Source organism: Colobus angolensis, unplaced genomic scaffold (assembly GCF_000951035.1).
Source record: "Colobus angolensis palliatus isolate OR3802 unplaced genomic scaffold, Cang.pa_1.0 Scaffold84, whole genome shotgun sequence".
Taxonomy (NCBI): Eukaryota; Metazoa; Chordata; class Mammalia; order Primates; family Cercopithecidae; genus Colobus; species Colobus angolensis.
In genome coordinates, this window is record NW_012122265.1 from 4,010,137 (window position 1) to 4,033,969 (window position 23,833).

General features: G+C 55.1%; 1 protein-coding gene across 1 annotated transcript in view; it reads left to right on the forward strand.

Moving 5' to 3' along the window:
- SHANK2 (SH3 and multiple ankyrin repeat domains 2) overlaps positions 1 to 23,833 on the forward strand; it is a 688,546-nt gene that overhangs the window by 462,310 nt on the left and 202,403 nt on the right. The window lies entirely within an intron of this gene.

The following is a 23,833-nucleotide window of genomic DNA, read 5'->3' on the forward strand; positions in this document are numbered from 1 at the left end:
GGTGGGTGGGTGGGTGGCTGAATCTGTGACTTGGGGTAAGGGAAGGGACCAAGGTTGGGCAGTGCGCTCACACCTCTCTCTAGGCAGTACTTGGCACATTGTCAGCACTCAATAAATATTCACTTCATGGAAAGGAAGGGACAGCATGGCCCCAGTGAGAAGGAGACTTGTGTCCCCAGTGCCAAGGAGTGTGCCATGAAAAGTGCTCAGGGCAGTCTAAGGATCTGAGACTGCCCTCTGTCCTCCCTAGGGCTCTGCTGCCCCGTTCCCTCCAGGACAGAATGAAGCACCAGGCACCTGTCCCCATGCTTAGGATTATGAAGAGATGCAGCCCATCCAGGTCTTCGGGAGGGTCCAGCTTAGAATCTGCTTCCCTCTCTTTCCCTGTCAGGGAGCTTGGTCAGATGGATCAGGTCTAGAGGCTGCACTGCCAGGTCCTGCCAACCAACAAGCAGGGCTTAGCTCTGATTAAGGGGCATGTGCTGATTAAAACCTGACTCCACTGACCCAAAGGCCAAGGTGGAGGCTGGCTCAGTGCCCTAATGCCTGGTATAGCAGCTGGTACCATGTGTCTCGGGTGCCCTGGCCTGCAGTTGGCCTTGTGGAGCTCTGAGGCCTCTAAGAGGAGCAAAGGGGAGGAACCAGGAAGAGGGCAGCTCTTTTCTGGGAGGCAGGAGGATAGGAGGGTGGAAAAAGTGAGTTCAAAAGCAGACTGGAAGAGAGGGGCCCAGACTGGAGGTTGGGAGCTTTTTTCTTTCCTGGGTTTCATTTGCCAGTTTTTTGTTTTTGGGGGTTTCTTCGCTAAGCCTCCGGGACTGTCAGATGGGAGGGCAGGGATTAAGGAACTGGAGTCCTCTGGCCACACCACCTGGAGGAATGACTTGGACTGAGTTCGGGGACCCAAGGCAGGGACTAAGGTGGTGTCGGAGTCAGGCATTGACCAGGGTCCTTTGCCTCACCCTTCTGTGGCACAGCGTTCCCACTACCAAAATGCACAAAGTAATTGCCCTGCCTCTTTCCCCAAATTATCCTCACCTTTGCATTTGAGCCAAGAGGGATCTCTGGAGTCCCTTCTTCTTCCTGAGGGGTACACTGAGGCAGAGAGAGGCATGTGACCTATCGGAAGGTCTGCAGACAGGGCAGGGCTGGGACCAACAACACTCACTGGATGGGCAGGGCCAGGGGCACTGTCCCTCTTGCTGGGTGTGACTCAGGCACTCACTGAGTCCTGCTGAGTGATGGGCAGGGGCCGAGACACTCTTTCCCCAGCCTGTGCTTCCTGGGTGAGGGGAGCGTGAGATACCAAACTGGATTCTCCTAGGAAACCGGAGAGTATGCCTTTGTGGTGGGGATAGGGGTTAAGAGACAGGGTTTCACTTTGTTGCCCAGGCTGGAGTGCAGTGGTGCAATCACAGGTCATTGCAGCCTTGAATTCCTGGGCTCAAGTGGTCCTCCCACCTCAGCCTACCAAGTAGCTGGGGCCACAGTACAGGCATGCACCACCATGCCTGGATAATTTTGTGTGTGTGTAGAGATGGGGTCTCTCTATGTTGCCTAAGCTGGTCTTGAACTCCTGGCCTGAAGCAGTCCTCCCACCTCTGCCTCCCATACTGCTGGGATGCATGAGCCGTGCCCAGCCACGAGTGTGCCTTTAGACGTTCATGGTTTCAGGCTCTGGGAGCCACTTTTCACATTTCAAGGGTGATGATTGGGTAGGAGGACGGGGACAGTGAAGACCCTGGGAGAGGGCCCATGGATATGAAGAGTGAGTAGCAGGGACAGGGACCCAGGTCTCTCTCGCTCTTTTCATTCATTTATTCAAAAGTATGCATCCAGGGCCGGGCGCAGTGGCTCATGCCTGTCATCCTAGCACTTTGGGAGGTGGAGGCAGGTGGATCACTTGAGGCCAGAAGTTCGAGACCAGCCTGGCCAACATGGTGAAACCCTGTCTCTACTAAAAATACAAACATTAGCCAGGCGTGGTGGTGCACACCTGTAATCCCAGCTATTCGGGAGGTGGAGGCACGAGAATCACTTGAACCTGAGAGGCGGAGGTTGCAGTGAGCCGAGATCACACCACTGCATTCCAGCCTGGGCAACAGAGCAAGACTCTGTCTGGAAAGAAAAAAAAAAAGGAAATCATGAAGATAGAAGAGGAGAAAGCCACATGACCACAGGGGCAGCGATTAGAGAGATGGACCCCAAGACAAGGAATGCCCACAGCCACCAAAAGCTGCGAGAAGCAAGGAGGGGTCCTCCCCTGGGGCCTCCTGAGGGAGCATGGCCCTGCCGATGCCCTAATTTCACCACAGTGGGTCACGCTGATACTGCATTTCTGGCCTCCAGCACTGTGAGAGAACCCGATTCCACTGTTTAAACCACCCGGTTTGTGGCAATTTGTTGCAGTGTCCACAGGAAACTCCGAGAGCATGTATCAGCATATCAGTGAGCTAACACACAGAGATGCACCATGAGTAGACGGCGGCAAGTTCCAGGGGTGGAAGGAAAGTGTTAAAGGCAGCACGGATTGGGTAGGGAAGAGGGCAGGTTGCTGAGTTACACAGAAACGCCAGAGTGGAGCTCGCTGAGGTGAGAGCTGGCCAGAGACAGGAAGAAGGTTAGGACTAAGGAAAAGAAAGGAGGAGGTGGCCAGGCACTGTGGAGTCCCAGCACTTCGGGAGGTCAAGGTGGGAGGATTGCTTGAGCACAGGAGTTTGAGACCAGCCAGGACAACAAAGCAAGATCCCATCTCTAAAAATAAAATTTAAAAATTTCAATAAAAAAGGAAGGAGCAGTAATTGTCAAATCCTGAGCCAGCAGTGAGCCTGGTAGGGAGACCAGCAGGGAAACTGAGGCCCTCAGGGAGACGGCGCCTTCCAGGGGATACAGCTCAGCGGTCACACCCTCTCAGCTGCTTCCCAGCTTTGCCGACTCCAGCTGGTCTGCCTGAGACTTGTCACCTAACCCCTGGCCTCGGTTTCCTCACCTTCAGGGTAACCCCTGACCCGTGCCTCGGACCTGACCCGTGCCTCGGACCTGACCCATGCCTTGGTCCTGACCCATGCCTCGGCGCCGTGAAGAGCAGCGTCATTCCCCATCCTCCCATCATTCTCTAAGTGCTTAGGACTTGCGTTTTGTCTTTTCATTTTCTTCCATCCGTGGCTGCTCTCGGGTCCTGAGAGAGTGAATTCAACAAAGGAACCAGGATGCTCCCCAACCCACGAGGACAGGGGCTCCAGGCCTCCTTCTGTGTGGCCTTCAGCAAACCGGAAACTTCTCCCTACCTGCCTCCCCCGTTTCCTCCCTCTCTCCCTCCCATCTTCATTGTCTGTTTTACAAAACAACAATGCCCACTCTTCCATCTCAAGATATTCAAGGAATGCAGAAATATATAGAAAGTAAATGTCATCCCCCTGGTCCCACTTCCCAGAAGGGGCCACTCTGCATGGCTGGCTGTGCCCGCCAGCCTTATTTATTTGTTTGTTTTTGTTAGTTTGAGATGGCGTTTCACCATGTTGGCCAGGCAGGTCTCAAACTCCTGACCTTTGGCGATCCGCCCGCCGGCCTTTTGCAACGTCACCACATCCTCCTCTCGTGTCTCTGTGGGGCACAGCGGGCTCCGCCACACGCCATCCTGCCGTTTGTTTCTGCACTCTGTTGGTGTTGGACTTCCACGCCCCTGGATTTGTGTAGACGGTGTCCTTCCTAGTAACCGTCCGGGGATGGGGTGGACCCAGCGTGTCCTCTGGAGATGGCTCAAATGTTTCCAGTTCAGACAATGGCAGTAGCAGCAGCAGCCCTGGTCCTGCCTTGTAGTGCCCTTGAGGGTGCGTTTCTGTGGGATCAGTCCTGGAACCTGGCCTGTGGATCAAAGGCCCTCTCGCCACGCACCCTCCAGCACGTTTGAGCTGCCTTACACTCTTTCCCAGGTTGTCGGACTCCTGTTTCTCTGAAAGGGAAAAGCTGCAGCCCCTCGCCTGGGTGAAGGCCACACCCCAGATGTGTTTCCCTTAGATTTCACCCCGAGCCTGCCCGGCCCCTGCTGTTACAAAGCCCGGTGATGTCCGCCCCTCCGCCATCTTTGACCTGAAGCCCGTGCAGAACCCCACTGTGTTCAAGATTTCTGGAGGTGGTTTCTGTTGCTAAAACCAAGAGCTCTGGTTGATCCAGAAAGGGTTTTCTCTGTGGAGCCTGGATACCCCTGCCTCCTGTTCCCACCCAAGTCACTCCATTAGGTACGGGGCTTGGGTCACCTCCCAAACCAAAAGGCATGGGCAGGAAGGTTGCTGTGAGTGATCTGGGGGGCTCCATGTGCCCCAGCGTCCGTTCAGTCTCCCTTCATGTGAATGAGCTGGCCTCTCCCCCGCGAAGGTACAGCAGGGATCCGGCTGAGAGCCTGGATGGTTACAGTCAAGGGTGGCCGAGGCAACACCGCCAGTGGGTTCCATTTCCGGGCGTGGTGGGGTGGACGTGGTGGATGTGCACCTCTTGTCCTTTGAGGAGATACCCCAGGGGGCCCAGGTTTCCTCTTTATCTAATTAGTTTCTGGGCTGGGAATCTGATAGGCTCTTTAACCTTGCCAGATAAGGTTACTGCTGAGGCTGGCGGAAATTTGGCAGCATCGGATGATGGGCTTGGACTTCTGAATTCTCCTCCGACGCGAATCCTGAACCGCAGAGAAACATCTCTGTGCAGCAGCTGTTTATTCAGGGTGGGGGGGGTTCCGCCGTGAGACTTTGCCAAGAGAAAAGGGACCCCACGCTGATCAGCAGCAGAGAGAATGGGGGACTTGGCAGAGCTGGTGCCGCTGTGCGCTTCAAGAGGCAGGACCCTCCCAGCAGGCGCCAGTGGCCTCAGGCACCGATGCCGAGGTGTCCCTGAGCAACCAGTGTTCTCTGAGTCCTCCTGCAAGTCAGGGTACCTGTCAGCTGGGCCACCAGCACCCCAGAGGCAGTTGCCTTTTAAGTGGGTACTGGCCTGTGGTCTGAGCGTTGATGGGGATGGTCCACGCCCAGGGAGAGTGTGATTTACTAGGAAGAGTGTGGGAGTATCTCGGCCGCAGGACCTGACTGTTTGCTTGTTGGTACCTAATCCAAGGTGCGCCTGCATCCTGTTGAGAGTGCTCACAAGGAGGACGGTGCCTGGGGTTGGATGAGTCACCCCGCAATCTGCAAAAGATGGTTGAAAACACCCCCACTCCATATTAAAGCCTCATCCACCTCGAGTCTCACCAGGGGAAGAGAGAGAGACTGGGGTGGCGTGGCCAGCTGAACCATGGAGCCCAGAGATGTCCACGTCCTGACCCCTGGTGCCTGTGAGTGTGGGACTCCACCCGGCCAAGGGGAATGAAGCTTCAGACGGGCACTTGTCAGCTAATCACACCACTTGTCAGCTGGTGGTGGATTAGGAGATGGTCCTGGGAATGCAGGTGGGCCCTGTGCCATCACAGGGGTCCTCCTCATCAGAGGGCAGGGGGTCAGAGGCAGAGCGTGGGGAGCTGGGACGATGGGAGCGGAGGCTGGAGTGATCTGAGGAATGATCATGGGTCGGGGAACGTGGTGGCTGCTAGAAACCAGAAAACACAAGAAGCAGCCCCTCCTCTGGAGCCTCGGGGAGGAGCCCATCCTGTGACACCTCAGTCTTAGCCCAGTGAGACCTCTGGCCCCCAGAACTGTAAGAGGCTAAATGTGTCTAGCTGCCAAGTTTATGTTACGTTGTTATAGCCATCACAGGACACTCATAGAGTGCTTGTGAACGTTCAGTGGGTACACTGAAGAGGTTGAGAACCCACTGACGGAAGGCATTTTGGCCGACATTAGCTGTGAGTGTGTAACTCCCTGGGACGGGGCGCGATGGCCCCACTTTACAGATGGAAAAGCCGAGGCTGCTGGAGTTCTGCTCCCTTTCCCAGGGCCAGGATGTGCAGCAGAAAGGGACACGAAACTCTGCCTCTCTCCCAGATTGTGCGGACTGCATCCTGCCTCCCTCCCCGCCCCAACCCCCATCCCACCCATCGGCCTCCGTGGGACCCAAAGTCATTTCCAATCACAGTGATCACAGGGGTCTCGGAAGGGGCTGTGCAACCCCAAAGGCCACAGTCACCTTGGGCTCTGTGGATTTGGGAACGGATCATACAACTGTTGGCAGGTGGATGTCCAGGGTCCCGAGGGAGGGGCACCTGGTCTAGTTGTCACTCCATGGGCCAGAGGGTCTGGCTGGAGTGTGGCAGCAGGCAGCGGTGGCCTTTGTCACTCGGGCCACAGACATCCTCATGACACCCCCACATGTGCCGGACACCGTTCTAGGCCCTGGGGAGTGTAGTCAGCGTGACAGATGGCACCAGGCCTCCCAAGCCTCCCGTTCAGTGGAGGTGCCCTTCTGTTCCTCGGCAGGACCAGGGCCCAGCCCTGACCCACTTCTCCCCACCACAGGGGGTGGGACACAGCCCTTTGTACTGGTCATGGGGAGACATCTGGTAGCTGGAAGCCTCTGGTAGCAGGTGCACACCCTGAAAGAGGGGGCCGAGGGTGCAGGGAGATCTCGCACCTCCCTGATGGGCCAGAGATAGGCCTGCCCTGCTCCTCAAAAGGGGGCTGGCTGACTGCTGGTGGTGGGAACAGGCTCTGTAGTTGGCCTCAGGTTTGGATGCCCAGGCCCACCACTTGCCAGCTGTGTGACCTTGAGCTCCTCACTGAACCTCTCTGAGCCGCAGCGTCCTTTTTTGTAAAATGGGAAAGAAAATGGTGCCTCCCTCCACAGTGTATTGTGTGAGAGAGAGAATGAGTGCAGGGGCTCCCCACGGGGCTTGGTGTGTTGTGAGCACCGCCCTGCCAGGGCCCAGCATTGCCGTCAGGTGTGTTTTACTACCTGCATTTGCACGGATGAGCCCGTGCTGTCACCCGTTACGGGCCTGGCATCTTCTTCACCATCATGTGAGGGCGGGGGAGGAAGGTTGTCCTAGCGAGCATTCTGAAAGCCTCTGGTTAAGGAGAGTGAGTGTGTTGGAGTTTGGAGGTAATCAGGGAGTATATGGAGGACATACGTCAAGGCAAATGAATACCTGTGCAGCCTGGACTTGGGGATAGGGGCATGGGCAAAACAGTTCACAGTTAGAAAAATACCTGTTCTGGGCTGGGCGTGGTGACTCACACCTGTAATCCCAGCACTTCAGTAGAAAAATACCTGTTCTGGGCCAGGCGCGGTGGCTCATGTCTGTAACCCCAGCACTTCAGGAGGCCGAAGCAGGCAGATCACGAGGTCAGGAATTCGAGACCAACCTGGCCAACATGGTGAAACCCCGTCTCTACTGAAAATACAAAAATCAGCTGGGTGTGTGTTGGCTCACACCTGTAGTCCCAGTTACTCGGGAGGCTGAGACCAGAGAATCGCCTGAACCCAGGAGGTGGAGGTTGCAGTGAGCCGAGATCACACCACTGCTCTCCAGCCTGGGTGATAGACCAAGACTCTGTCTCAAAAACAAAACAAAACAAAACAAAACAAAACACACACACAAAAAACCCTGTTCTTAGCAGACTGGAAACAAGCAGGTCGAGAGGCAGGGAAAGGCAGGACAGATGACTCCAGCTTTAATAAAGAACAAGCAGGAGGCTGGGTGTGGTGGCTCATGCCTGGAATCCCAGCACCTTGGGAGGCCAAGGCAGCAGGATTCCTTGAGCCCTGGAGTTTGAGACCAGAAGTGAGACTCGCATCTCTACAAAAATACAAAAATTAGCTGGGCCTGGTGACACACGCCTGTATTCCCAGCTACCCAGGAGGCAGAGGCAGAAGAATCAGTTGAGCCCGAGAGTTGAAGGTTGCAGTGAGCCCAGATCGTGCCACTGCACTCCAGACTGGGTGACAGAGTCAGACTGTGTTTCAAAAACAAACAACAACAAAACAAAAGAACAAGAAGGAAAACGAGAAGGAAATTAGGAAGTCCTGGAGAACGGGGAAGATTTAAGGTGAGAAACTGGCTGGGGCTGAAGACCTGGGAAAATTGGTGCAAGGGGTTGTCCTGTGTCTTTGGAGGGCCCCCCAACATCCTAAATTAACTGGACACAGTGGGAAATCGGGTGGAAGGGAACAGAGGACTGGAACCTTCTGCAAAAAAAAGGAGTGAGTCTTTTTGTCCCACAACTGGGACAAGCAGCTCGTTCTTAAGATGTGTCTTCCTCAGCGATAAGTTTGCACACATCTGGGAAATGGGTATGCAAGGACCCTGGCTTTGGTGGTCGAGTGCAAAGCAACGTGAGGGGGAGTGGGCATCTTGGGCTCAGGGGAAGCCTGGCTTCCGGAGCCCTGAATGGGGTTTCTGGTGGGTCTTGCTGTGTTGGACCTGGTGTTCTGAGGGTTCCCTGCCTGCACGCTTCTTGGAGGTCATCTCAGCAGTAGACGTGGTCACACAAATGGTGGCCTTTCTTGGGTGGGTGCCATGAGCAAGGTTGTCCAGGGGCAACCGGCCTTACCTTTACCTTGTTGGGAGACGCTTCAGCCCCCATGCCATGGCCAAGGGTCCAGTCACAAAGACAGAGCATCAAAGGTGTCATGGAAGGTCAAAGGGAAGGCAGGGCTTCATGTGAGCAAGGCCAACTTTCAGAATTGTGGGTGGTGGCCTGGGTTCTAGGAACGCTTAAAGGATAGAGAAGACTCGGCACACCACGTGCTGAATCCAAGAGGAGGATGTTGGCCGCTCAGCTGGATGCATTGAATGACAAAGACTTTGCAATTGTGTGGCTCGTCTGGGGTGTCTGGAAGCCCCGTCTGTGGACAGGCTGGTCCTCCGGTCTAGCAGGGGGATCCATTAGCAGAGGCAGTGTACGGCCTCAGACATCCACTCATCAGGTCCAGACCGGACCGTGGGCCTCGGCTGTGTCTTCTGATCCACTCCGTTGCTACATTCCCCTCTGCACCTAAAATCGATATCTTTTTACTTCACTTGGCTTTTTCGAGATTTCCCAGCCTTGGTGTGTGTTGTCCCCAATGCTGTGATGTACAAGTAATTGCCTGTATACTTGGGATTAGCCAGTGTGCCCAGGAAGTCAGTGTTGTGGTTAGTGGGAAATTCAGAGCAGTTGAATCCAAGGAAACCACTTCTCCTTAGTTCTCTGCTTCCTGAACCAAGAGTTTGTTTGAGATCAGGGGTTGTGACTAGATCTTCTCTGGACAATTGAATACAGAGCAGGGCCCCCATCTGTGTCACCAGGGCTCATGAATCCTCCTTGCCAATGACTACAGTCCTTGAAGGAATGAGAGCTGAGTCAGTGTTTCCCAACCCAGAATATAACTCGGAGACCTCTTAATTTGTCACAAAGCCATCCTAGTGTTTTGCCCATATCCTGTAATTTATAACCACCCTGCCCCCTCGCTCCAAGTTCCAAATATTCACCTTATGTTCATTAGAAAGCATTTGGCTGCGAGTAATAGAAAACCTCACTCACAGTGGCCGAGACCACAATGGCGAGTCCAGAGGAGGACACAGCTATCATCCGTTGCATGGGCAGTGACATCTCTGAAGGCCTCTTGCCCTCTCCTTCATGGTGGCAAGATAGTGGCCATAGCTCCAAGTATGATGTCCCCCTAGCACATCCTACTGAGGAACAAAAAGGAGGGGGTGCCAGGGAGCACTTCCCCAACCCCTACTCCCTTTCCAAATAGTCCGGCCTTTCCCAGAGGTCCCAGTGGACCTGGCCTTCGGATCTCCTTGGCCAAAACTATTCCATAGGGTCATGACCATCCATGACCGCAGGGGAGGCTGCAATACCAAGTGTCTGGCTTTTCCAGCCGCTGCAGCGGGCAGCAAGCTGAGAAGAGGGCCAGAGTCTGCGCCAGGAGCTGGGTGTGGGAGAAAAAGAAGACTCAGTCCCCTCCGTCTAAGCGCACAGATTCACATGAGGGACAGCATTAAGGGCCTCTTGGAAGTGGTGGCTATTGCAGTGGGCTTTAAAGTATGAATAGGAGTTCAGCCGATAGAGATAGCAGGTATAGAGTGTTGTAGGTGGGAGTAAAAGTGTGAACCAGAAACCAGCACACACCCCTGCTGTGCCCAGGAGACGCCTTCTCTTCTGACACATGGCCAGTTCATTGAGACGGGAATCATAAAACACAGGCATAACCAGCCTGGGGTGTGAATGGTAAACGTTTATCCAGATGTTCCTGCACCCATTTTTAGTTGTGGGGTCTTGCTTTCTTTGCCTTTGGCCTTGCTCACCCCACTGTGTCCTTCCTCCCTGGCCTTACCCAGCCCAGCATTTGGTCCACCATTTCCAATTTCAATTTTTTTGATACAGAGCAGGATCTATTGGCAAAATCTTCTCAGAGCATCCCAGGGTGCCCTCCCGGCAGCTCAGATACTGGCAGGATGGTAAATCACCAAGTCCTTCTCCAGAATGTGCTGCTAGAACCAGTGCCTCCCCCCGGAGTCCTTTCCTTTCTCTCTGTCACTGTCTGGGTTGGGAGGGAACTGTCAGGGAACTGGCCCCCACCTGGCCAGGAATCAACAGTGTTTCAGTATCACTATCGTTCAATAACCCGCAGTGGTTCAGACAGCCTGGCTTTGCCTCCAGCTGTGTGTCCTTGTGAAAATCACTCAACCTCTCTGTGCTTTATTTGCTCATCCATAAAGTGAGAATCATAACAGTTCCTGCCTCATATGGTCATTATGCAGATTTAATTAGTTAAACCCACAGAACACTTAGAACAATGCCCAGCGCATGGAAGGTGCTCAAAGGCCGTAGCGTAATAATTACACTAATTACTCTAATTATGAATTATTACTCATTAAGCCAGAATTCAGGTCTGTCCTCATCTGGAGGCAACCAGAGCCTAAAAACCTAGACAAAGTAAAGAGGTGTTTCTTTGTTTCCCAGAAAGGACTCCCCATGTGATCCTTCTGAACCTCTCGGGCGTCTCACAGATGATCTCATTTCTAAAACGTGTTCTCCTCGCCTGGTTTCCAGAGCTCAGGTGTTATATCAAGGCAGGCACACCTGTACACGGTAATGTCAGCAAGGCTTCTGCAACAAGATTGAGACTTTTCTTAGCTTTTATTATACGTAGTTATATGCCACGTACATGTATTATTTGTGCGGATTTAAATGTCGTTAGAATATGTAGAGCCTATCTTTAGAAACTGCAGCCCACAGGCCAAATCTGGCCCGTTGCCTGTTTTTGTAAATAAAGTTTTATTGGAACACAGCCCCACCCATCATTTACAGATTGTCATGGCTGCCTCTGAGCCACAGTGAATAGTTGGACAGGGACCACCCATCCGCTCTCAAAACCTGCAATGTTCGCTCTCTGGGCCGTTGCCTGGTCTAGAACATTTGCAGAGCCCCTTCCAAAGGACATCATTGGCTGGACATTGTGACTTACGCCTGTAATCCCAACACTTTGGGAGGCCAAGGCAGGCAGATTACCCGAGGTCCCGAGTTCGAGACCAGCCTGGCCAACATGGAAAAACCCCATCTCTACTAAAAATACAAAAATTAGCCAGGCCTGGTGGCGGGCTCCCATAATTCCAGCTACTCGGGAGGCTGAGGTGGGAGAATCACTTGAACCTGGGAGTTGGAGGCTGCAGTGAGCCGAGATCATGCCAAGCTAGGCATTCCAGCTTGGGTAACAAGAGCAAAACTCCGTCTCAGAAAAAAAAAAAAAAAAAAGATGTCATTAAAATGCTTTCTATTACAATGTGTCAGTCCTCTATCTTAGTCCAGCTGCATTGCAGTAATGGATACCTAAGCCTGGGTAATTGATAAAGAAAAGAGGTTTCTTTGGCTCGCAGTTCTGCAGGTGCCCAGGAAGCACGGTGCCAGCATCTGCTTTTGGTGAGGGCCTGAGGAAGCTTCCACTCATGGCGGAAGGCCAACAAGAGCTGGCATCACATGGCACGAGAGGAGGAAAGAGAGAGAAGAGGAAAGTATCAGACTCTTTTTTAACAACCAGATCTTGTGGGAACTAAGAGTAAGAACTCAGCCCTGGGAGAATAGAACCAAGCCATCATGAGGAATCTGCCCCCATGACCCAGACAGCTCCCACCAGGCCCCGCCGACAACATTGGGATCAAATTTCACCATGGGATTTGGAGGGGACAAAGAGCCAAATTATATGAGCCTCATACTTTTAACTATTTTTACAACTGCTCCTCTGGTGACACCAGCCTCTTAATGAAGTGTCAGCACTTGGAAGAGAAGCAGACTTTTCAGTGACCCTAATGAGTAGAGGGAGATTGGTGGCCAGGGGTGGACGGCAGCAGTGGCCTTCTCCTCCGGCACGGGTCTGGCCTGGGTTTCTCATGGCCTCCCGCCCAACAGCTGTGTGCCATCCAGGTTGGGCAGGTGAGCCTGGTGGGGGGACCATGGGCTGCAGGTAGGCCCCCGGCCCTGGAATCAGCCTTCCCTGCAAAGCCCAGGGCATCAGGTGACTGTCACATTGAGTCTGGTTCCCGGGAGAGGAGGACACTTCTGGTTTTATAGCTGTGGGGCCATCTACTCCCCATCCCCACCGGAGGGACTTGGGAACTTGCCATGCAAGGAGACCCCTGTGGCCTGTCCCATGGCCTGCTGGCATGGTCTTTGTGGGCGAGCTTTGAGACAGACAGATGGGGCAGGCTTGGCCTGTCATTTTAATTAACGAACGAAGAGAAGTCATAAACAGTCCCTTCCTGCACTCACAGCAAAATGCCAGGCAGTTGTACTGTTCCCCTGTTTTTTTTTTTTTTTTTTTTTTAAAGAACATTCAGTTCAGAGTCAAAGGCTGAGGCTGGAGTGTGAGTTGGCCCTGCTGCTGGTGGAGACATGTGCCCTGGGCAAACCTGTCACTGCAGGCTGCCTGGACCTTCAGTGGCGGTGCTCCCACCAGCCTGCAGGGTCTCGAGGGCTGCCGACTTGGAGGGCTGCAGGAGAATGGTTTTGAATACAGCCACGGGTACTGTACTCCAGGCACGGGGTGGTCTGGGAGGGCGACCAACTCACCCCGTTTGTCCAGGACCGTCTTGGTTTTAAAACTGACAGCCCCATATCCCAGAAAACCCTTCTGTCAGGGAACTTCAGGACAGGAGGACACCCAGCCTGCATCAAAGACCACAGAGGAGGTTCCCGCTCAGGCTTCCTTCACTGTGTCAGGAGCACTGAGGAAGCTTCTGCCCGAATGTTCTGGTCTTTCATTTTGCAGACAGGAGAACCCAGGCTCAGGGTGGTTGAGGGTCCTGTCCAGGGTCCCGCTGCCAGTTCTTGCCAGAGCCAGGACTAGAAAGTGGGCCTTCTCCACCTAGAACAGCGCTTTTCCTTCCTTCCGAAAATAACACCGGTGGCCGGCGCTGTCTAAGGCTGCAGAGGTGGTGGGCAGAACCGTCCTGCCTTCGGGGGCACTCGCGTGCTACTGGGGGAGTCAGACAGCAAATGAGTGAACAAGCAAATCACAGTTTCAAACATAGTAACTGGCTAGAAGAAAGCAAAGCAGAGAGAAGGGCTGGAGAGCTGGGGACACAGAAGGACAACCAGCACCAGGCGGCAAGGCCTCTCTCTGGAGGTGACCCGGGGGACCTGCAGGGACAGCAGCCCGGCTCAGGGAGACCTGGAGCAGCGTCCTGGGAATTGCACAGGCAGCACAAAGGCACTGTGCTGGAGATGAGTGTGACCTGCTGGAGGAAGAGAGGATGGCCGCATGGCTGGAATGGGAGGAGTCAGGAGGAGAAGGGGCATGAATCAGATCACAAAAGGTCTTAGCTATGGTGGAGAATTTGGATTTTATCCTCGATTATGATGGGGAGGCTGGGTGCAGTGGCTCATGCCTGTAATCCCAGCACTCTGGGAGGCCGAGGCGGGTGGATCACCTGAGGTCAGGAGTTTGAGACCATCTTGGCCAACATAGTAAAACCCTGTCTCTACTAAAAAATACAAAAATTAGCCAGGTGTGGTGGCGGGCGCCTGCAATCCCAGCTACTCAGGAGGCTGAGGCAGGAGAATCACTTGAACCTGGGAGACAGAGGTTGCAGTGAGCCGAGATCATGTCACTGCACTCCAGCCTGGGTGACAGAACAAGACTCCATCTGGGAAAAAAAAAAAAAAATATATATATATATATATATGATAGGGATCTCTTGGGGTATTTTAAGTGGGGGAGATACCGTGCGATTTAAGGTTTCTACATAAAGAGTGAATTCCGAGGAGACTCCTCAGCGGGCTCAGAACAGAGGAACTCATGGTACTTTCAGACAGGTTGGCTGTCGGGGAAGGAAAGAGCTCACTTTGGGACAGCTCCTGAGGTTCAGCCCAGCACTTGGGTGTTCTGCCTGGCACCGCAGAGTCCCTGCCAGATTTGGAAGCAAAGGGAGGCATCCTGGCATCCCTCGCTCGGGGGCCCCCTGCCCTCATCCCATCTGCCCACAGCTCTGTGTACAGGGACCCGCCCACCTGTGAGACACACACTGTGGGGACTTTCTCCTTGTTTGCTAACACACAGGTGTGCCTTGCTGTCCATAAGGAAGGATACCCGAGGGCAGGCCTCTGCTGATCTGAGTAGAGGAGTGTTTTACCTGGGGACAGGTGAAAATATCTGTTTATGCATAAGGTCTCCAGAATGAAGCAAGTTCTGCAATGCTAAGGTGCGTTCTCATGTGCTAATAGCCTTCCAGCCCCTGCCATGTGCTGAATCCTATGCCAGAGGCATTTTAAACAAGGAACTTTCCGCCCCACTGTGGTGTCTCGAGGCAGCGGTTGACGTCCGTAGTCGGCAGGTAAGGATATTGGAGCTCAGCGAGGTTGAGGAACTTGGCCAGGGGTGCAGCGCTGTTTTGGGGAAGCTGGGGTTCCACTGGGGTGCTCAACTTCCAAGGGAGGCATTCTCCCTCCTAGACTACATTTCTGTTTGTCTCAGCAGGGAGCACCGATCACATCCCGTCATGATCATGAGCGCAGTTAAGCCGTATCTGTCTCCTCCACCAGCCATTCCTGGCAGGTAACATGCCTGGTGGTGCTTAGGAAATGCTTGTGGGTGATTTATTACAAAGTAATGAGACAATTTAATTTGAATCAAGTTCTTTGTACATTATTGTTTCTATTAGGAAAAAACTTGCATTGCTTATCATGTTAGCAATGAGGAGGAAAATGGTTGTAATAAGCGACAGGCAGGGCATTTTCGTAATTGCCGATTTGAGATATGGCTTCCGCCAGCGCACATCTCTGGGCGCGGGTGTGCGGGCTGCATGGGTACAGAACCACTGCCCACCCGACACCACGTGAAGCGACACAGCCCCCTACCCGTGGGCAAGAGTGGCTCCTGGGAGCCAGGAGGAGTCCCCTCCGTGCATGAACTGTGCAAAGTCATCACCTCCTGCCCTGGAGACAGCAATGGCCTCCCCAAGAGCAGGTCGGCCGGGGCTGTCACTCAGGCACCAGGATGGCACTGGGCGTTGGGTATCATTTCCCCTGTGAATTCTGCAGGAAGGGCAAGAGAGCAGAATCACACACTGCAACTCTCCGACCAGGAAGCAGGATGCTGGCAGCAGCTGTGTGTGTGGTCATGGGCTGAGAGGCTCCCGCCTCCCACTTGGGAGTGACAGATGACGGGGAAACCCTCCTGTTCTCCCGCAGCCGGCCCGCCTGTAGAACAGCCCTCTGTGTTGCCCTCTGTGCTGCCCTGCAGCCAGCTCTGCCATGGTGAGCTGGGCTGGCTGCCCACACCTGGTGGCCAAAGAGCCCGAGCTGGCATCTCCACTGAGCTGGGACACCTGTTGGGTCCCCACCTCAACACCCCCCACGGAACTGCTGACAGCTCTCTGCTTAGCCTCATCCTTCCTGATTGGCAAAGCCCGGAAATTTCTAGGACATCCACTGCCATCACCGTTCCCTGGAGGATCCTCTTTCTAATATAGTGCTCTAGTTCCTGCCTTCACCAGGCCCTGCCACGGAAATGCAATTACACCAGGAGTGATTTAGCCAAGCTGCTCTCAGGCCCTTCCCTGCTGCTCTGGGAAGGACTTTCAGGGGCAGTAAACAACACACCACCCAGTGTCTCTGTGGGGAGTCCTTCCTGGCTCTCCCAGGTCCCGCCGCCACCCACCTCCATGGACCTTGCTTCACCCCCCTGCATTCCAGCGACCCTTGCCTGGGTCTGATCAGACATCACATCCATAGCCCGCATTCGCTGTACCTTTCCGCCGTGAAAAACATTCGGAAAGGATTTCGATCATGCTGCCTTTGAACTTGCTTGGCCGTGAGTGATACACCGTGATCATTCCCCAGCAGCTGCTGTGATTCCCCGGCCGTCATCGGCACACCCAAGGATTCTTGTGAGGTGGGAACACCTGCCTTACGAGTGCTTCTACACGCAATGAAGTGATGCGTTTGTGGATACCAGCTTCAACGGGTCGTGACATTGACCCCATATTAAATTTCAGAGACACGGAATTCAACAGAGATTAATCACGCTGTTGGTGGCTTTTTGGATTTGGGAGCCGGCGAATTTTATTTTTCGGGTTGCAGACATCTGGGGGTCCCCGCAACCCTCGGAGACAGCTGGAGTCTGGACCTGTAGGGCCTGGTTGTGGAAACAGCCCCGCTGCCTCCTGCCCGGTGGCTCTGGAGGCCCCTTCCGCACACCCGGGGCGGGTTGGCTGCTCCGGCTCAGCCCTCCCACCCAGTGCTTGCATATGCAGCCCTCTCCTCTGCTGGCCTCAGACCTTGGACCTCACACATGCACACGTTCCGATGTTGGTACCTCATCCGACGTCCAGCCCCTGCCAAAGGGACCACCGTGGCTTCAGCCCCACCCTGACCTTGGAAGCTCCACCCTGCACAGAGGCAGGGGTGGCAACTCTGTCGTCCGCCGTTCCCCACGGACCACTCACAGCCGCTTTAAGAGAACAGCCAGGGCCTCTAGGCAGGAGCACAGCAGCGTTCATGCTGATGGCCAGGGAGCCTCCTCAGCCAGCAGCAGCCGACTCGTGCTTGTGAATTGTTTAGATGGAAGCACGGTCATTGGATGGAAGTTCCTGGCGTAGGTGCGAGTTGACCCTGAGTCATTCCAGGAGGATTCGGGCCTCACCGGAAAAAAAAAAAAAACCGCCAGGAGAAGCCATAGGGCAACAGCTTTTCTGTGGTTTCAGCCTTCTTGGGTGAAACTGGGTAAAGCGTGAGTGACCGCAGCCCTGCTGACACCTGCACTTGTGCGTCACTGCCAAGCTGTGTCCCTAGACTGCCCTGGGTGAGTAGGCAGCCGACGTCTGCAGCCCCGTGAGGTCAGCTGCTCCTGCCCTCCCGCCTCATCAGGGCCCTTCAGACATGAGGGCCGGCTGCCTGCCTTCCAGCCCCACTCTGTCTGGAATGTTCTTTTCTCTCCTGTCCCCTCCCCAGTCCCCCAACCCATTCTCCTATGTATACTTAAGTCCTCCTCCTCCAGGAAGTCTTCCAGGTGCCCCTATGGTGCTCACAGAACCACATCCTGCACTGTTGAAGGCACACGTGTCTGTGACCGCGGATTGATGTTTATCGTCCTCACTTGCCCAGCCTTTGCTGTAACGATCACCACAGACAAGGGGGCTCGAAACAAGAGAAGTCACTTCTGTCACAGCCCCGGAGACAAAGGTCCAAAACCAAGAGGTCCAAAACCAAGATGACAGCAGTGCTGCGCTCCCTCCATGGGCTCCAGGGGAGGGTCTTCCTCCTCTGCCTCTGCCTTTGGCCTGCAGTCCTCGGTGCTCCTCGGCCAGGCCACGTCGCTCCAGCCTCTGCATCACTCTAGGTTCTGTCTCCCCCTTCCCGTGACCACCTCTGTGCTGCCTCCGGGTGTCGACCTTCCTCTGCTTTTCTCGCATAAGAACACAGTTGTTGGTTTAGGACCCTCCCTCAATCCAGGAAGATCTCAACTCAAGACGCTTAACTAACTACACCTGCAAAGACCTAATTTCCAAATGTGGTCACTTTTCACAGACGCCGGGGGTTAGGAATTGAACACATCTTTTTGGGTATGTTAAACCCAATCTTTTTGGGTGGGTTCAACTGACCACACCAGACAACTCTGTAAGGGCCAGACTGGGGCCTGGTTTGTTCCTTCCCAAATGCCCAGCACCCAGGAGTTCATCCCTTGACCCTCAGTGGGTATTCAGGACGTAACAGCTAGATCGATTCACCGATGTACACAGCAGCTTGACACTGGCCCCGGTTACTTCTGAACTTGGGGCCGAGACTGAAACCCAGTCCCAGCTGATCAAGGAAGAACTAAAGCTGTCACCAGACGGGGCCACCAACCCAGCTGGGATCCCGAGACCTATGAGTAAAGCCATCTGGTCTACCTCAATAACACTGGTGTTCAGAGTTAAAAATGTCCACGTCTATCCGCCCCATGTGTGGGGAGGCACACGGAGCCCCCCAGAGCCCCTCAGGCCCATACGTCTGGGCCAGCTCAGGCCTGGCTTCCTGTGCCGCCGAGTTGACGCTGCCTCCAGGATCAGGTGCTGCTGCCAAGGGAGCTTGTTAAAGTGACTGACAGATCCTAAATGCCAACTGTCATTGCTGGCACCTGCTGCCCGCTGGACCAGGGAAAGTGCAGCCTTCCCTGTGGGTCTGTCATGGCACCCGCTGGGAGAAAGGGAACCCAGGCCACTGCTAAAAGCCACACGGTGTGTGGCCACCTGTGGTCTTGCAAGGCAGCCACCAGGAGCATCTTCAGGCCTGCCAGCGGGGAGAGACCTCTGGGGCCTGCTGCGTGGCCGTCCCTGGGTCCCCACAACCCTCCTGTCTTGCTTCAAGGTGCTAAGTGTTCCAAGTATATTCCTTAAGCTCTCTTGCAGCATACAGTGGGACCGTGGGCAAGCACACAAAGGCAAACCTTTGATGCTCTCTCCTCCACATGGCTCCCAGGAGGGCATCAACATGGAGGTAATTGTGTCTCTGGGAAGCCAATGTGGCTCCCATAGGAATACCTCTGGCATTCTCCATGGCAGCATGGCCAGGGCCGCCTAGACCCCATCTTTGTGTGAACTAGGAAAAGGTGCTTGCCCCTTCCTTAAGACGTTTTTCTTCCCTCTGTGCCGAAATTATCATTGGTACGTGTGCTGTGGTGGCCATGATGGCAATGGTTTCCTCCATAGTTGTACAGTGCACAACCTGCACAGCTGTGTTTGGCGGGGCTGGTTGTCCACCCCTTCACCTTCCACAGCTCCTGCTGCAGGCAGATGTTGGCAAAAGAGGGTACATTTGGGGAGTGTCAAAGCGCCCTTCTACCTAGCTCAGAACACTTCTGGAGAGTGCACCGCTGAATTACATTTTTTGTTCAGTCAATAAGCACAGGTCGATGTGTTGCATGGAGAGACTCAGAGGATCGGGGCATGGCATTTGCTTACAAGGAACCCACAGTGCCTACTTCAGGCACGTGGTCAGTGAGTGGGTTAGGGGGTGAGACAGGCTTGGAGAAGGCTGTTCCAGCGGCAGCGTGGGGAACGTGCAGGTGCCTCAGTCGTTCCCTGTGAAACTGGATTGCAGTGCGTCTCAGCTGCATGTGGAGAGTGGGTCTGCTGGCACAGGGGCAGGGCAGGCTGGCAGGGGCCAAGGTCAGGGCAGACTCTGGTTCACAGGAGCTTCAGCATAGTTCTGGGGCAGCACACAGAACTCAATGCCACAACTTCCAGGCCCAGGTGCAGCTGTCATCCTGGGACAGGTTTTAGATTCATGAACCAGCAGAAGCTTGAGGGTATCTTGTCTAAAGGCTCCTTCCTCAGGCCTGTGTGTGAGATCCCCCTGTCTGATTGCATGGGGATGGGGGATACTGCCAAGTTCCACCTTTCAGACACAGCGACTGCAGCTCGTTTCAAGGAATGACTCTAGCTAGAGTGTCCCATTGCTTTTCATGAATTCCTCAAAACATTGAAAGTTTCTAAGGGCCTGGGGCTGCCTTTTCTCTTTCCTCTCTGACTTCCTGGGCCAAGCCAGGTGCATGCAGTAGGTCCTCTGCAGCACTGAGTTTGCCCTCTGGGTTTAACTAGGAATCCAGGGATTGTTCTGGTGCCTTTTTACTCGAAACCCTGCAGTCATCCTTTGCCCACCTCCCACCCAACATCTGTTTCTCCCTGCTCTGCTCCTGACTTGAGTTCATACCCATTTTGCATCCCCTCTGGGCACACATGGGGCACCTGGCCTATGCAGGGTGCTGTGGGCATTTGGGGTGGTCTGCAGGATAAGGTCACTGTCCCCACTGACCCTGTAGAAAATGTCCCCTCCCCACCAAGAGACAAGCTCAGAGGGGACATTTTCTTCAGGGTCACCGAGCTCAACACGATGGATGGGGATGCTAAGAAGAGCAGCTTCCCCTGATTACAGAGAGCCCCCTACTCATGGGGCATTCACTGGGCACTGCCTCACTGGCTCCTCCTAAACCTTACAAGCCAGATGTTTCTCCCCCACTTTGCAGGTCAGGAAATTGAGGCTGTAAGTAGTCAAGGTGGTCAATGTCTGGGTTAAAATTGAAACCCATGTCTGTCTGTGAGTGAAAGTGAGATTGGGTCATAGTGGGTGGGAAGTGGGGGCTGTTTAGATCCTGAAACAATGTAAGAAAGAGAAGTTAGAAACAGTCCTCCTTAATGTCAGAGACTAAGCAGTTTGGTGTTTTACTGAGTCAACAGGACAGGGCCATTACAGTCTTGGGGCAAGATCTTTTCTCAGTTACAAGTGTGGGCTAGAAAATTATCAGAGTGAGCAGGGTGTGTTGGCTCACATCTATAATCCCAGCACTTTGGGAGGCCGAGGAGGGAGTATCCCTTGAGATCAGGAGCTTGAGACCATCCGGGGCAACACAGTGAGACCCTGTCTCTACAAAAAAATTAAAAATTAGCCAGGCATGAGGGTGTGTGCCTGTAGTCCCAGCTACTTGGGAGGCTGAGGTAGGAGGATTGCTTACAGCCTGGAGTTCAAACTTACAGTGAGCTGTGGTGGCACCACTGCACTCCAGCCTGAGTGGCAGAGCAAAACCCCGTCTCTAACTTTAAAAAAGGAAGTTCTCGGGTGCATCAGGAATTACTGAAAAGGTTTTAGCCTTGGATGTCGAGATCGGAGGGGTCCCTGCAGGAGGAAGGGAGTCTCGGGGAGGAGAGGGTGGCGTGTGCAGACCAGGATCCCACCCGTAACTGTTGGAGTTATGAACACGTGCTGCCTGCTGGGGCTGGTTCTGAGGCATGGATGGACGACTCACGGCCTCCCACTCAGGACCCATCAGGCGCATCTTGCTGTTCTCATTTTGCAGAGCAGGCTCTGGGGCCTGGCAGGTCAGTGACCTCAGGGTCAAAGCAAAGCTGGGATTTGAACCACGCTGTGTGTGATGCCAAAGCGGGTGCCTCCACCCGCCGCACTGGAATGCCCCTGCCCTTCTCTAGTCTGTAGGAGACAGCTAGCAAGTGTCTGGGCAGCCCCCCTGGCCCTAAGAAGTTCCCCGTCGCAGAGTATGCTGGCAGGAAGTGGTCTGGATCATCTTGGAGATGCAAGGTTTGGGTGGTGTTGGGCACTGCAGGAGGGAGTTGCCCAGCAGTGCAAGTGAGCGCCTGGAGCGCATGACAGGTTCCCCTTGGAGCTGGGTGGAGATGGACTTGATCGGCCCATGTGTCCCCAGGGAAGAGTGCAGGGCACTGAGATCCAGACCCCAGGGTTCGGCGGCATCCTTCCAGGGTTTCAGGGAGGCTGTCACCCTCGGCAGCTCCTCTTGCAGAGAGCAGGTGCACAGGAGGGTTGAGCAGAGGCTCTTGGTTTTGGCAGCCGGGGCCTTAGAGAACCTTCCATGAAGGAGACACACAGGCTGGTCACACAGCTTGCGCCTGCCCGGCCGTGAGTGAGCCATGGGGCCGGGCCGGACTGACTCCCCTTTCAGAAGTTCAGAGGGGAAACGGGTGGTGACCAGAAGGTGTTTCCCATGAGAGGCACAAGTCTGTGTTCTGGTTGTGGGCGGCCGTGGAGACAGGTCGAGGGGCCTGGTAGGAGGTCTGCTCATCAGTGCCTCATGGGCCCCTAGATCCATGGCAAGAGAGCCCCAGTTCTCCCCCCATCAGCCTCCTCAGGGCTGCGGGGTCCTGGCTGACTACCAGGCCTGCTGGAGGTTAATGACAGCTGTTACAGGGACAGCTCCCTGAGGCCTCCTATGACACCACACCCACATGGCATGGCCTCATCTGACCCCATGGTGATCCCAAGAGGCCTGTCGGTTTGTTCTTACCCTTTCTTGCTGTGTAGGGAAACTGAGGTTTAGAGGGCCCCTCGTTTCCTAAAGGCCACAACAGCCGCGTGACCTCACCCCCAGACTCCCGGGGTCCTGGACCTCTGACCATGTGTCAGCCCTTGTCTGGTGGCCCTGAGCAGGGCGAGTGGGCTTCCGGGGCTGAGGCAAGAGGGGCTCACGGTTGTGACTGAGTTGCCCAGAGTGGAGCTCCCTGCACTTAGCAGGCTGTCTTTGGGGAGGGGACAGGGGAAGGAAGGTCCAGGGCCAGAACCCCTGTCCCAACTGCTGAGACAGGAGTGACCAGTCACCTGGATTGTCCTGGTCTTCGGCTGTGAAGGTATCACCCATGCCCGGCTATTCCTGGAAGACAGGGTCACCCCAGCATGCCTCCATGCATGACCCTCTGATGCTGTCAGGGGTGGGTGTGTGGAGTGGTGAGAAGAGCACGTGTTCCCCAGCTGGGTCCTCCGACTTCTCTGAGCCTCACCAGCCTCATCTGTAAAATGGGAGGATTGAGGGGCCGCTGCCCATCCCTTGTCCAGGATGCCGAGCCCTGTCATCCACATTTGCCCCATCCCTCCTCCTTCCCGGGGCCCCCCAATCCGGGGCGGCTGTGCTGTCACCAGCTGGCTGCACCTGAGGCCCTGTGCTTCCTGTAAACTGTGAACCTGGTGCTGGTGCCAGGCAGAGCTGACCCGTACTCCTCTGGGACCAAGAGTCCGTCAGCACGTGGCTCTGTTTGAGATTTGTGTCCCCAGGACTCCTCCTGTGTGACGGGGGCCTGCTGGGCTCTTCAGGGCCCCTCTGCAGCTTTTTCTGGCTGAGCCCCTGGCCTGGTGTCCTTTCTCCTCACCCCTGAGGCTCACACACAGCCCCGTAAGACCCTGCAGAGGCCTCCCTCCACGCTGCCTCCCTCCCTTCCCCGCTCCCCTCCGCAGAGGCCTTCCCAGCTCCCCACTAACTTCCGGGCAGCAGCAGCATCCTAGCGGGGTGCCGGCAGGGCTTCGTGTCACTCCCCTTCTGCCCCCGCAGGCCACCCAGAAGGTGGGGGTGGAGGACAGTTCAGCCGCAGCCTGGAGGCTCACTGAGCAGTTCACGCCCCACACACGCTGGGTGCCTCAGGGGCTGGATGGTCATGTGGCGAGTGCCAGCAGGAAAAGCGAGAGGACGCTGTGGCAGCTGGTGCAAAGTTGGAGCTTTTTTGGTTTCTTTCCTTAAAAAAAAAAAAAAAAAAAAGGCCGTGGCAAGAGGCAAGCAGTGTGGCTTTAGCTTGTCATCTCAAAGGGGCAGCCCATACCCCCTCCAGTTCCCCAGCAATGAGTTCATCATCCCCACAGGGGGCCAGGGTCCTCCGGGGCTTTGAGACTGAAATGCCCTGAGTCCTCTGCCAGAGAGCCCCTCCCCCACCGGCCTCCCCCACCGGCCACGGGGCAGGGGTGATGCTGGAGGGGGGGGATGCAGAGAGAGCCCCAGCCCCTCCCCCTCCCCTCCCAGCCCAGCCTGCGGATGCTCCGCGCGGGATGACGCCCAGGCAGCCGGGCGGGCGCACTGTGGGCTCGTCAGATGATTGTGGGGGCTCCTGCCTGCCGCACACACCGCCGGCGCCGGGACGGGAGAGGGAGGGGGCGCTGGATGCGACGCG